Here is a 13,959-nt window from a genome sequence, read left to right as displayed (position 1 = left end):
TGCCAATTTAATATATACATAATGTTTAATATTCCCAGAGTAGCTCAAATAAGTTTTGTAGGTGGTATGATTTCTCTAACCATGGTCTCCTTGATTCAGAACTTGAGAAAGCTCGTAATCCAATTCCTTCCCATGTTTTTCAAAAATATGTTTTCAAAAAAATTTCAAACACCGTTCCAAAACATTCTTGTTTCTCTTAGATACGTTTACTAATAAATATCGTATACTAAATTTTTTTTTTTTTTCTAAAAACGGCTAAAAAACAACCATAGACCATTAGTGTGTTCACAAGATAGATGGAACGTTAACGTGATTGGTGGAACAACAAAAACAAATTGGGATGATAATATGGGGTAGGAACAGTTGTATTGCATTCGGTTCGTATAGTTACTGTACATATTATATATTTTTTTGATATACAACTGCATTATATTATCACGCCAAATATATATAAAATACTTTATTTATGTACATTAACTTTTTCTCGAATATAACAATATAATATAGGGTTCATATGAATTAGGTATTTTTATAACTTTTTAAAAATTTTTGCTATAACTTAATATATTAAAAACTAGAGTAAATCTTATATATACTGACGGTGTATATATTATCACTATCGGATATACAATATATATGTAAAATTTGAGTTTCAAATTCAAATTTAAATTATATTCATACATATATTGGTTAAAATGTATATACTATCACTGTATACAAAAATAATTGTAAAAAATTTCACCGTAAATTTTATATTGGAGGTGTCTTTGAATTTAAAATTTTATTAGGTATTTTTAAAAATTTCGTTTTCTCCCCAATGACAACCACCTATCACTCCTCCCCGTCCCTTCCTCAAACTACCACTAACAAACAATATTGCGTCCCTCCCCACATCCACTTTCTCCCGTCTTCTCCATATTCCTTTTAAATTGGTCAAAATCAAATCGAGTCATCGCAACTAGATCTAGTCGCGAGTAGGGAAGGGAATGAGTGCGAAGGAGGGGAAGAAGAGAGGGGAGGGAGGGAGAAAGCGAATGAAGGAGGAAAAGAGTAGGAAGTGATACGTACAGTGAAGGTGGGGTTGATGGAGGTATCAAGGGTGGCGCTAAAGAGAGGACGAGAAAGGAGCATGGAAAAAAGAAGGAAAAAAAGAAGGAAAGAGAAGAGAAGTGGAAAGAGGAGGACCGGAGACATAGACCGATCGTGAACGAAGAAAGGAAAAGGTGGTAAATTTTTTTTTTTAAAGCAGTTTTATTAGATATATTTGAAATTGTATTTAGAGTATTTTTTGAAGTGCATTACTCTAACGAAAAAGTGTATGAACTCCCAATCCAAACGGATACTTCAAAAGGTTGCAAGCACAAGTGTACAACAACCGACCAGACGAAAGCACAAACGTGCTGCCGTGTCTGACAATTAACACCTGCGTGCAAACCGTGGGATGGATGACTAGGACTTTGACGCATTTTTTATTTTCTTTTTCACAAATTTGGTACCTGTGTCAACGTTTACACTTTACACGCGTTTCCTTTAGGTGATGAAGACGTTGGCGGTGGAGCACCCAAAAAGGGACTTTGGAGTCTCAAATGGTTAAGGTATCCTTCCTTCCAAGAATTGTGGATAACACGACTAGCTTGTGAGAAGGGATAATTTTAGAAACCTCCCCTTGAGGTTTCTATAATGCCAGTGAACTCTCTTAAAGTTTAAAAAATTACACATACCTCCCTTATTATTTAAAATGACAATTTTACTCTTAAATATTTTAGTGAAATTCCTTTATTTGGTATACTAATACTTAGAATGAGTTTTAAAATTATTTTTTCCTTCTTATTCCTTTTTTTTTTAATTTTTCACCAATAAAACTATAGAACTACTATTATTGCCTCTAGTTTCTATTATAACTAAATGTCGGACTAATAATTTTTTTTGACGAGTTAATTTTATATGTTATCCAATATTTTTGCTGATCTTTGTTTTCTATATTTTGGTATTAAAATTAATAATAAATAAAAAAGAAAGGGTCCAAAGGCACTACTAAATTATGATAATCCTGCTACTCTAAAAATTTATAAAATCTAAATGAATTATTTCAACATTTTCTTTTCTATCTTATATATCTAAATTCATAATAAGATACCATTAAAAGTATTATATCATAGCAATAAAACTATTATTATAGTTGTTTATAGTAGTTATGGACATGAAAAATTTGGTACCTTTTCCTTATAATTATACTAAATAATCTTATAATTATATAGAAAAATAAATTAAAACTCATTACACAAGAGCATTTTTGGGTATTCATTTAAAAAATTGACCAAATCAATATTATTTTAAGGTTTTGTTATTAAAACTATCAAATTAAGGGAGTTAAGTGTAATTTTCCAAATTATAGAGGAGCTCAATGAAATTATCAGAAATCTTAGGGGAGGTTTCTGAAATTATCAAAAAAAAAAAAAGAAGTTCCTTTATATTTGTGCCTTATCTGGAACTTCTTATCTTTATGCCTTATCTGGAACTTCTTCTATTTTGGGACAAATGGATCAATTGCTTGTGGCCAGCAAAAGAGTTTTATTATTACAGACTGGGATGGCTTGCTGATGTGCTGTTACAGCTTGCACGACTAAATCGTTACGCAAAAAAGACATCCAAAAGCAACCAATCCGTCACATTGCATACGTTTTAATAAATTCGGTAAAGCAAAAAAAAAAAATCAATAATTAACATTTATAGTACAAATAGTTTATTATTAGAGAATATCGATTTTACTCTTTTATGCATTTATTTTGTAAATCTTATTTGTTTTTCAGTATAGCGGAAAAGTTATTCTTTTTTTTTTTTTGGGCACTTGAGAGTTTATCTTACTATTAAGTATTTCTAGCAAAACTAATTGAAGAGTTATTTTCTGAAGATCCGACAAATACGTGCTTCTTTTTATCTTGGTAAGGATCACTGACCAATTTAGCTATTGTAACTTATTAGCAGATATAGTTCAGTATAATTTGTCTTGAAAACGTTGAGAATGGTTAAATCAATACACGGTTAAATTGCCAATAATAGTTGAGTTTCTTCCCTCTTTTGATGAACTAAACAACTTTCTTTTTCTTCTCTTCTTAAACCATTTTTGGGCTATGCTGACATCATAATGCACCTAATTCACCCCAAATTTGTCATGCGAATGCAGACGATTTACCTTGTTTGGAATGTGATTTTACGCAACAAAATTTTTACATTTTTCGTAAACACAATTTTTAATTAACTTTTTACTTTATATATATAAAAAATCGTTACAGTACATTTTTCTATAAAAACTCCTAAAAGAAGCAATCCATACGGGAGATATGTACGTTTCTTGTTGCATTAAAATCATTTTTCTAATTTAAATATAAATTTTAAAATCAACCCCATTTGATGCCTTTCTTAACTAGAGTCTATTAGAAATTTATCACCCACTGTACTTTTTACATGCATCCGAATCGAGTTCTTCATAGTTTTCTCTTTTCTATTAAATAATATTTTTTAAATATCCTGGTGTCAAAAGGATGGAGATACGTGTGATGCTGCAGTGGATTTGCAGTTGAGAAGCAAGACAGCACATACATCAACGAAAGCGGGAATAGCATATTTCAGCAATAGACGAATTTCAACTTACACAATTGTGGTATGGGGAAATCCAAGTGGAACTTCAGCTGCAACTGGCGGAACAGGTGGCCTTTTATGGTGGTCTGATCTGATGTCTTCCTACAACAACCTTGACAGAATTATTTAAGAAATTAGTATTATTTAGTAAACAAGTTTAGTAAATAATTAGACAATTGAAAAAATATTTTAAAAGTGCAACGAATCTTTTGTCTTATTTCTTGTTCCATTCTTTATCACATTTTTTTTATTATATTACTAAAAAAATTGTTTGTAGAACATATCTCGAGGATATCCCTAAATCCTAATCTAGAAGTTGAGATAAAATCTACAAAGAATTATTCTATTCTTTAACAAAAGGGCACAATTTTGAAAAAAGTGGAATTAGAGGAAACTTCTTGGACTCCTGATAGAGCTGCACATTTTTTTGCCAAGATTTTCTTCTCTCTCTAATTATTGTATATGGAATAATGCCCTTCCACATGTTTGCATAATCTTTAGCTTAAGCTACCAAGGTTTGGATCTATACAAATTCTCAAACATGAGCCATATTGTGGCCAACAAGGAATTCCTCAGGGGAGTTTTCGAGGTTTGGATGGTAGGTTTAAAAGAATAAAGTCATCTTTATGACTACTTAGATCTTCAACAAATTCATTTTGCTAAAACCCAAAGTTCCATTCGTAACCAATTATACCCCAAACTTCAAATCCAATGTTGGAGACCGTATCAAGACAAAAATAATCTAGCCTATCACTAAATCTCCAAAAACATTAACATCTTAAATATAGAGAAGCTCTACTTTCACAAGAAAACCAAAAACTAATTTTAAAGGGAAGATTAGAAGAATTAAAAATACACTCATATCAGTTGTGGAATGGTTGAAAGTATTGTTAGATGTTGTTGGAGGGAATTGATAGAGAGTTATGAGAGAAAAGAGGGAAGATGGAGAGAGAAAGATGAATTCGTAATTGAGAATAGAGTGAGATTAAGGAAGAGAGAATGGACAGTCCTTGGTTATGAGTCGAAGAGATAGGGCTTCTTTGTTTTTTTTTTCCCCCTATGTATATATCTCATTGTGTTAAATTGTGAATCATTGATTAGGTGAAGGTCATTATAGTCATATTATTATACTAAACAAGGTTAGTTTATTTTTAAAACTTGAGAGGAGCTAAGTGAAATTGTCATAAATTTAGAGGAAGTTTATGGAATTATCCCTTATTAAAATAGTAGTAGTGGAAAAATTTAAAAAATGTGCAAGCGAACCACGGTCTCAAAAGGAAAAGCAACAAGATTTTGGAAAAAAAAAAAAAGGGAAAAACAGGTGTCTTCTGTTTTCTGGTCAAGGTAAACATTTGTGAATAGTGGAAAATTATGTAATTGAACCACGGTCGCAAAAGGAAAAGAAATAAGAATTTGAAAGACGGGAAGCTATAAACGTGTCTCTTGTTTCAGCAGGGTCGCAAAAGGTAATGCAATTGTCACTCAATTATAGTTCAAATCCTGTCCGCTAATGTTAGTGTTTGCACTCCTTCTTTGTAGAGTCTTCTACACTTTAAATTGTTTTGAGTTTTAAAATCATATCCTTTTGTACATCAGTTTGCCTAACTGGTGCTAAAATCATACCCTTCTTAACAAGTGCTTATTAGAAATTGAACACCCATTATAAAAAATTTACTTTTTTCACGCGTTTGAATCTAATTCTTCATAATTTTCTCTTTCTTATTAAATAATAATGTTTTTTTTTTAAATATATGGGTGTCAAAAGGACAGAGAGAAATGCTTTTATGCTGCCAAATATTCTTGAGATCTTGACGAAGCTAGTGGTTAAATCAACAAAATCGTGAATAATATATTTAGCAATAAACAAATTTCAACTTACCCAATTCTGGTTTGGGGAAGTCCGGGCGAAACTTCGGCTGCAAATGGTGGAACAGGTGGCCCTGTATCCAAGTGGTCTGATACCTTCCTACAACAACTTTGACAGAATTACATAAGCTTACATTACTGTAAAGTTTAATAAACAAGTTTAATACTTTATTCGTCCCACTTGGCATTCTTGTTTTTCTTTTTTTATCTATCATAAATTATAGTTCACATTTCAATTAAAAAATATCGTTAACTTTTAAATTTTCTAAAATATCCTAATTTAATTATACTTCATTATTAATAAATCTATCCTATCTTATTTAATACAATCAATTTTTTCACTAATAATTGTTTTGATATATGTCTTGAATGATGCAATATATCTTCATTATTACTATTATAATTAGTGTAAAATATATACTCCATTTGAATTAGCTATTTTTGGGGGTATTTTTGAAATATTTTACTATAACATTGTCTATGAAAAACTTTTACTATAGATATTTTTGAAATATTTGATATATTGTATGGATGAGAATGTTTTTGATTTTTTTTTTTGTGTATTACCGTAGTATTGTATTTAAAAAACTTATTTTTGAAAAATAGGCTAATCCAAACGGAGCCATAGTGATTAGTGATACTTTTAATATTAATGTAAGTGTATTTTTTTTAAAAAAAAGGCTAGATTTATTGTTCTAACAAAGTTAACTAATTTTTTTTAAACTGTGTGAGTAAAAACCAAAACTATCAAAATCGGATGGAGGGAGTAAATAATTAGGCCTCGTCAAAATAACAATAATAATTTAGCTCCATTTGAATTGTAAGTTTTCAGAGCTATTATAGAAAAATATGCTGTAACGAAATGATGTATATGAAGTTAAAAGATAATTAAAAAATATGTTGAGAGAATTTTTTGCAAAAACTATCAATCCAAACAATTGAAAAAGCCTTCGGTGTGTTTGAAGAACATATCTCGAGGATATCCCTAAATCCTAATCTAGAAGTTGAGATAAAAAGTACAAAGAATTGTTCTATTCTTTAATGAGCACGCCGCTGTTAGCTTCCTAAAAGCACATTTTAGTTTCTTGATATTCGAATTGATTGGCACCAAGTCACAAGAAAAGGAAGCAATGCTGGAGCTGCATCACGTTGAAAGTGCACAATTTTGAGAAAAGTGGTAATGGAGGAAACTTCTTAGACTCCTGAACGCTATACCTTTTTTTTTTTTTTTTGTTTATTATCACTATTTACACGTACTTCTACTTCTATTTTTATTTTAACCTATATATTTGGGGGGTGACCCAATAGGATCACGGAGATTAAATCATCATCGGACCATACGGATACACTAAGCACCCATATGAATCTAAAAGAAGCCATTTAAATGGTAACTGTGATGGAAGGCAAGGTCTGAATGCTATAATTAGTTGCATATTTTTTTGCCAAAATTTCTTCCCCCCCCCTCTCTCTCTCTCTCTATCTAATTATTTTATATGGAATAACACCCTTGCACATTTTGTATTGCCATATATATATATACACACACGTATGTATGTATATATATATATATATATATAGAAAAAACTGACAGAGAAAAATTGAAGTAATGATGAAAGGTTAATAAGGAGGGAAAATGATATTTGCTAGAGGAGGGAAAATGATATTTGCTAGACCAACTTTTTTCCACAATGACAAATATAAAGTCACCTAAGCACAGATTATGTTTAAATTGAAAAGGGAATATTATTAATATAAAAAATTTTCTTTGGCATTAAAATACGAATTGTGACACCAACTTAAGCAAAAAATGAAGGGGAAAATTATGACAAGACCACTGAATAGGTTTTTGATTAATTAGACCATGTGATTAAAGCATCACTGGCAAATACCAAAGTGTGATGCTATAAGTGCACTAAAAACTATTATTAAAGTAGTAATAGTGGAAAAAAATGCAAGTGAACCACGGTCTCAAAAGGAGAAGCAGCAATATTTTGAAAAAGAAAAAGAAAAACAGGTGTTTTCTGTTTTCTGGTCAAGGTAAAGCATTTATAAATAGTGGAAAAATATTTAGGTGAACCGCGGTTTCAAAAGGAAAAGCAATAAGATTTTAAAAGGCTGGAAGCTGAAAAGGAAAAACCATTGTCATTTGTTTCCGGGTCGCAAAAGAATAAGTAATTGTTGCCCGATTGTAGTTCAAATCCTGTCCCACGGTTTAGAATCATATTTTTTTATACATCGATTAGAGAAAACCTTTATACAAAAATATGGATTTTTCTAATAAGTGCCCAATCTACCATTCATTTGATCTATCATGCATATACATATGCTAACAATTATCATCTTTTATTGCATTTATATACTTTTCCTATTTAATCTCACTAACCCTCCTTTGTGTTTATTAGCTTTTTCTAATTAATCCTCTATTTTTAAAAATATGACACCTAAAATATATTTTAACGAGTGCTCTATGGGCAACTGTTACATAGACCCTACAAATATATACACACTCATTTTCACATTTAGACAGTAAGACCCATGACTTTCCTATAATCACAGTAATACCTGTTGAGTTTTTGGAAGAAATCCATCTCATGTCCTGCAACTTTAGTTAACTTTCTATAGGAATCCTTTTTTTCCCTTTTTTTTTAATGTTGCAATAATACTCATATTCTTCTTTTGTTTATCTTATGTATTAGTTTTTATGTTCAAAGATTTTTTTTATAGCCAATTACAATGTCAAAATATTTGTAGCAACAAAAATTTTTTTTCAATAGAATGAAACAATTTTCATTGATTGCTAGAACTTCAATTGTGTTCGCTCAAAGATTTGTAGAAGTTAGGCACAAATGATGATGTAACTTAGAAAATTATGTATAAGAATTTTTATTACTTTCTTCTTGTCCACATTAATTTTTTCTTTTATTATCTGAGAGATAAGGAATTGCTAACAATATTAGTAACCTGTAATCCACATGGTAGCTAAAGGTGTTAATATCTAATTTAAGAGTATGGTTTGTTCCCAATACAGAAGGCTATATATTAATTAGCCTTCCATTTCCAATTCAAAACTCATCAAAATATCATAACCTATAATGCAGTTTGAATAAAATAGTACCACTTATCATCAATTAGTGAACGCTGTCTAATAGTCATTTCCTTTGAAATTTAGTAATTTAAAATAAAAATGAAGTTAGCAAAGAAAAAGAGTAGGGAAACTTTGGAATTTTTTCCTAGACTTAAAAGTATCTGCTCCAAAAAATAGTACATAAATCCCCTAAATTTTGCCCGGTTGTGATGTTTTCAGCTCAACCTAATTATATAGGTCTTCGCAATAGATGGAACCATATTTCCCTTCTCAAATTTTGATACAATATTTGTAGAAGATGGTACTGCGTATCTGCAGGGATAGTTTAAGTGCACAAAAGAAAATGAAAAGCATGCAAAGCATCTATGGGGGGAAGAAAGAAGAAGAACCATACCTAGACAAAAAAGATTGAAATGCCTCTTTGCCGTCAACTGATCCAATTGCTTGGTGTCAAAAGCTCATGCAATTAGCTGCTTCAAAACAAAGAGGAATCATCCTTAGATTACTGTCATGTTGGCATCCTTTTGGAAAGCTTAAATCTTGCAGAATACACGTTTATCTCTTTTATATTGGTCAATAACACATGCTGCATATGTGGAAAAGTTGACTAATAAGCCACCCTTACCGTCACTCTACAGAACCGTACGTGAGATTTTCACCTCATACGGCTTCTCGTTCAATTCTTTCGAATTCATTGGATCCCTTTCCGCATTCGAGTACCCCTTTTATATTGGTCAATAACAAGTGCATTTTCAATTGCATCACAAATATATGCTTTTTAAATTGGAAAAAAAGAAAAAAAATTCACAGAGGAGTCAAATGCTTAATATCTTATCGTGCAGAAAGGATGGCATTGGACACTTAGTATATATTGCAAGAAGTTGTATTTTATTTAGAGATACCTTTATGACAAATTTTGCCAAAAGTAAGTTATTGTCGGTATGCCAACATAAGTTGACTCAATTAATAAGGACGGGTATTTTCTAATAAAAAATTATGCATTCAAATCTGATTGTTAATGTGAAAGCTATATTGGTAAGTAATTTGTAAGAATTCTATAGGTGATAATCGGAATCGAACCCACCTAAACTTTCTTCTACTCAAACAAAAAAAGACAAAAAGTATTGTCGGCATAGATTTGCCGACATCGCCAGGTCTTCTAACTGGCTTTGGAGAAAAATTGACAACGGATGCGAAGGACTTCTGTGCTTCATTTATACATAAATCCACATGAGCATGTTGTCTAATTAACAGGCATCAATAGGCACTTTTTATGATGTGTGATTAGAACTATAGATTTGAAATTATGCGCCAAGAGGTTTAGAAAAGAAAAGTAGATGGAATTCAGATATAACATAAACTTAATCAAAAACCACTTTCAAATAGCAAAATCAACATTGAAGATTGTTGCATAGGAGAATTAAGAGTTGAAACAGTCTGGATTTATACCTCTATTACGCAAAATTAGACGCTTATAAACTGATCAATGATATTCTTAGAAAGTCTAAATTGGAAATGTGAATTTTGACCCCCAAAAAATATGATGAGTTGAGGTTACAGTTGAATAAAACCCATGGTTTAATTGATTTGTCTAGTTGGGTGAGTACCTATTGGGCACTCGTTAAAATGTATTTCGAGTGTTAAATTTTTTAGAAAGATAAAATTAATTTGAAGAAGTATATAAATATAAGAGAAAATAATAATTATTAGTACGTGTATACATACATAATAGATTAAGTGAAATTTAATGGAGGATACAGGTTAGAAAAACCCTTCTTGAAGTCATTCTTGTATAGTTAGTTGAATGCAGCGAAACCGACATTGGAAATCGTCGTCATGTGGAACAAGTAATTTATTATTGGAAGAAATCTAGGATGCATGCCGATTACTGAAAATCTGTTTAGGAATTCATTGTCCCTCAGCCTTAATTCTCCAGCTGTTCATGGCTTTTAGCCCGTCAAAAGGAGAATAAAATGTGGAGATTTGGGCTAGGTTTGGATTTTCACACTAGGCGGTGCTGGAAATGAAGATGTCTCTTTCAAAGTCAATGTAAACTCTCAATCCCTACGGATAATCCGTACCAAAGATTAGAACATTTTCTCATACTGTGTAGCACGAATAGCAGAACCATGTGTTAGTGTGTTGTTTTTATGCCTAAAGAACTATTACATGGGAAAAGGAATGAGTTGGGCCGTACAGGTGGAACCTCTCACTTATACTTGAAAAAAGGAAAAAAAAAAAAGAATCATATTCTGTGAAGGGTTCATTTTGAGCTTAGTGCTTAAAATATCATTCTAGGCTTTTACTTAATCTCGATTTGGGCATGCCAGTTCAGAAAATGCTAGAAGTTCTTATGTGTTATAATGAGCTCTAAACATAATATTGAAAACCACCTACAAAAATAATAGTTATTCTTTTGTATACTTGCAATGTAAGAATTATTTTATATAAGTAGGTTCGGGTGCATGCAACATGTATAAAAAGAATTTTAAATTTTAATTTAAAATTACTTGTTATTCATCCATAGCTAATAGTTTAAAACAATATTTACACTGATATTGTAACAAGAGATCCTACAAATAAGGAATAATTCCAAAAATATCTTCTAATATTTTTGATTCTACACTTAGCGCCCTTAAGGTTTCCAAAATATCATTGTACCTCTTTTAGTATTGTAAGATAACTATGCTAGCTCTTTACACTGGCCCTTACTTAATAGTTAACTCATGTATCAAATAAATGGATATCAAAAAATTAACGAAAACTAAACAAAAGTCACTTTATTCTCTACCATCTTTGCCCAACATTCTTTCTCAGTCCTTTTTTGGATGAAGTGATTGTGGCATATTTAATTTTTCCTTTTGTGTGTGTGTGTATATAGACACACACACCCAAATATTACAAATATATATGTGTGTATGTATATATATATATATTTGTGTATATATATACACACACATACATATTTGTGATTTTGATAGTTTTGGTATTATTTCTTTGGTGATTTTAATATGATTTTTTTGATGATTTTGTTGAACTTGAAAACTTAAGTCATGGGTTGAAAAAAAATAGGGTTCATAAGGAGGTAGTTTAGGCACATATATTTGGATTGGTGTTACTATATTTTGCTATAAGTACTAATTTTTAATTTTTATCTTTGATAGCTGTAATTTTGTAGTTACGATAGTTGTAATAGAGATGATGTTAAAAGTGATGGTAAATAAAATGGTGTAAGAATATCTTTCTTTTTTCTTTTTGTTTTCTTCATCTTAAGAAAAAGGAGTACGAGAGTAGTCTAGGGTTTTCATTTAAAACTTATGGTATTTTTAAGGTTTTGTTAGACAAGTAATAAAATCGAGGGAGGTAAGTAATAATTTTAAAACTTTAAAGTTATTAAGTAACATTATTAAAAACCTCAAAGGAAGTCTATGTAATTATTCCTAAAAATTTTTTGAAAAAAGGTGGCAATTTCAAACTAGACAATGACACGTGCAGAGACTGTATGATGGGTGTCCGTTGATTTTTGGTCCTAATTGTACAGCGGCCCAAAAGTTTGATGGAAAAATTCGAATGGGCGGCAACAACACAGCCGTCCAAGGCGCAGCCCATGAGTGCCGCTTTCTTGAGAACTAGAAGCTTTCAACCAACCGCTTGATCCCTCGTAATTTTTCCTTTTCATTTATTCTTTTCTACGGTTTAGACTTTTCTTTAAACCAAACAAGAAAAATCAACTGCTGAAATTCGATTTAGGCAAGAAGTTCATAGTTATTAAACCCGATTCGGTGAAGAATCCGACTGAGGGATTAGGTCAATGGGTCACTGGTTCAACCAGTGGATCACCGACTGAAATTCACTGGTTGAACTGATGAGCATTAATTTAATATTTATAAATATAAAATAGTAACTTTAATTTATATAAAATATATAATAAAATGCTTTTAGATACTAATTATTGTACTTAGAGAAATATATAATGAATATATAGATATTAATAGAGAATATAATTTTATTTTATCATACTTTTACATAAATAAATAATATAGTCAAGTATAAAATAAAATTATATCACTTGTTTTAAAAAATATAGCATTATTTTGCCACCATCTGAAAAAAACCCCAGCAAATCGAAGCTCACTCTTTTTTAATCCTCGCGGTTCCTCTAACTCTCTAGATTGACTACGGCTAACTACTTACTATATATATATATGTATATTTAGTCATATTTCCCAAAACCCAGCATATTGATTTTCCAACTTTGCCCCATGAATTTTCTCTTCATCAATCTTAACAGCTGGAAGAAAAGGATTTCTTTCGCAAACTTTAATCTCTTCTTTGCAGTTGATTTCGAGTTATGATATCCAGAGCATGCAAGCATAACCCCACCTTTTTCGCCCTTCTAACAGGGGAGATGAAATTTAAAAAGTGAGAAAGGAAGATTTGAACCCACGACTTGTAATGTTTGGGATTTCAATAATAGCAACCTCTTCCTTCTATTTTCTTGACAGATAGATATACTAATCTCACTTGGAAAGAAAGGGGACTGTAAGAAGTTGAACTCCTAATTAACCTCAGTTCAAAGTATGTACAATGAAGCAGATGCTCAATGTCCAATCCAGTGACAATTAGTAACCACCATAGGCAATTGCCACTTAGATATGATGCTAAACTGAGTCACTAAAGTCACGTTCAAGACCGGACATTTGTTCAAAGGATAAAATTGGTCCTCAGAATAAAGCAAAACACGTTTTCTCTTGTTTCACATTTATTTGTGTATGATCAAATGAAAAAGCACCAAGAAAAGAGGAATGGTATATACTTGCCTTGTCACTTCCACGGATGCAAACGTTCTTTCTCAATACCTTGGCTCGACAGTCAGAATCTTTCGGCCGAAAGCCATGAATTCTGGAAGAATACAACGCGGAGTTGATAAGCACTTTTGGCATTAACTCCAGCAATGGACTAAAGTCGTATAACAGAAGATGAGAATGGTTGAGGAAAGTGTAGATGAACTTTCAGGTAATTTATCTTCGTCTGTGAACCTGAAGTTTCCAATAGTTTTTCCTTTGATTTGAAGACTGGATTGCTTCCAGTAGGTGCATCTCTCTCTGTCACTGGGCTTTAAAGCTTCCAAGCTATGAAGGGAACAGCTGGTGTGATGGTGTTGGCTTTGTTTTATATTTAGGTGGAAAAGAAGAGAGGGAGGTGTCATTGGATCCATCAATGGTACACAAATTCAGAGTAATTTAGACTATACAGTTGGTATCCGTGTCTTTCCTACAACGATTAGATACCGAAACATAATCTAAAATAACAAAGCCACGGACCAATTATCAGATCATTTTGGAGGCCACAAGCAGGATTGAACATAA

At 31.4% G+C, this 13,959-nt stretch overlaps 1 protein-coding gene and 1 long non-coding RNA gene across 6 annotated transcripts in view; one reads left to right on the top strand and one right to left on the bottom strand.

Annotated features, from left to right (window-relative positions):
* Positions 1-13,719, bottom strand: part of LOC113691712 (calcium-transporting ATPase 8, plasma membrane-type-like) — a 39,531-nt gene extending 25,812 nt beyond the window's left edge. For 2 of the 5 annotated variants that reach the window (XM_027209984.2, XM_027209987.2), the window contains exons 1-4: positions 13,411-13,719; positions 8,985-9,060; positions 5,519-5,605; positions 3,653-3,751 (exon numbers count right to left, since the gene is read on the bottom strand). The gene's annotated coding sequence lies outside the window, so the exon portion shown is untranslated. Of the gene's footprint in view, positions 1-3,652; positions 3,752-5,518; positions 5,615-8,984; positions 9,061-13,410 lie in introns of those variants that run through there. The other 3 variants (XM_027209989.2, XM_072053906.1, XM_027209986.2) reach the window with 2 other exon arrangements.
* Positions 775-3,856, top strand: LOC140008915 (uncharacterized). The gene is made up of 3 exons (XR_011816211.1): positions 775-1,223; positions 1,535-1,595; positions 3,542-3,856. It is a non-coding gene; the product is annotated as an uncharacterized lncRNA (long non-coding RNA).
* Positions 13,720-13,959: the final 240 nt, after the last annotated feature.

The sequence above is a fragment of the Coffea arabica genome, chromosome 6c (assembly GCF_036785885.1).
Source record: "Coffea arabica cultivar ET-39 chromosome 6c, Coffea Arabica ET-39 HiFi, whole genome shotgun sequence".
Classification (NCBI taxonomy): Eukaryota; Viridiplantae; Streptophyta; class Magnoliopsida; order Gentianales; family Rubiaceae; genus Coffea; species Coffea arabica.
Note: the sequence above shows the minus strand (reverse complement) of the source record. Positions and strands in the feature narration are given on the sequence as shown.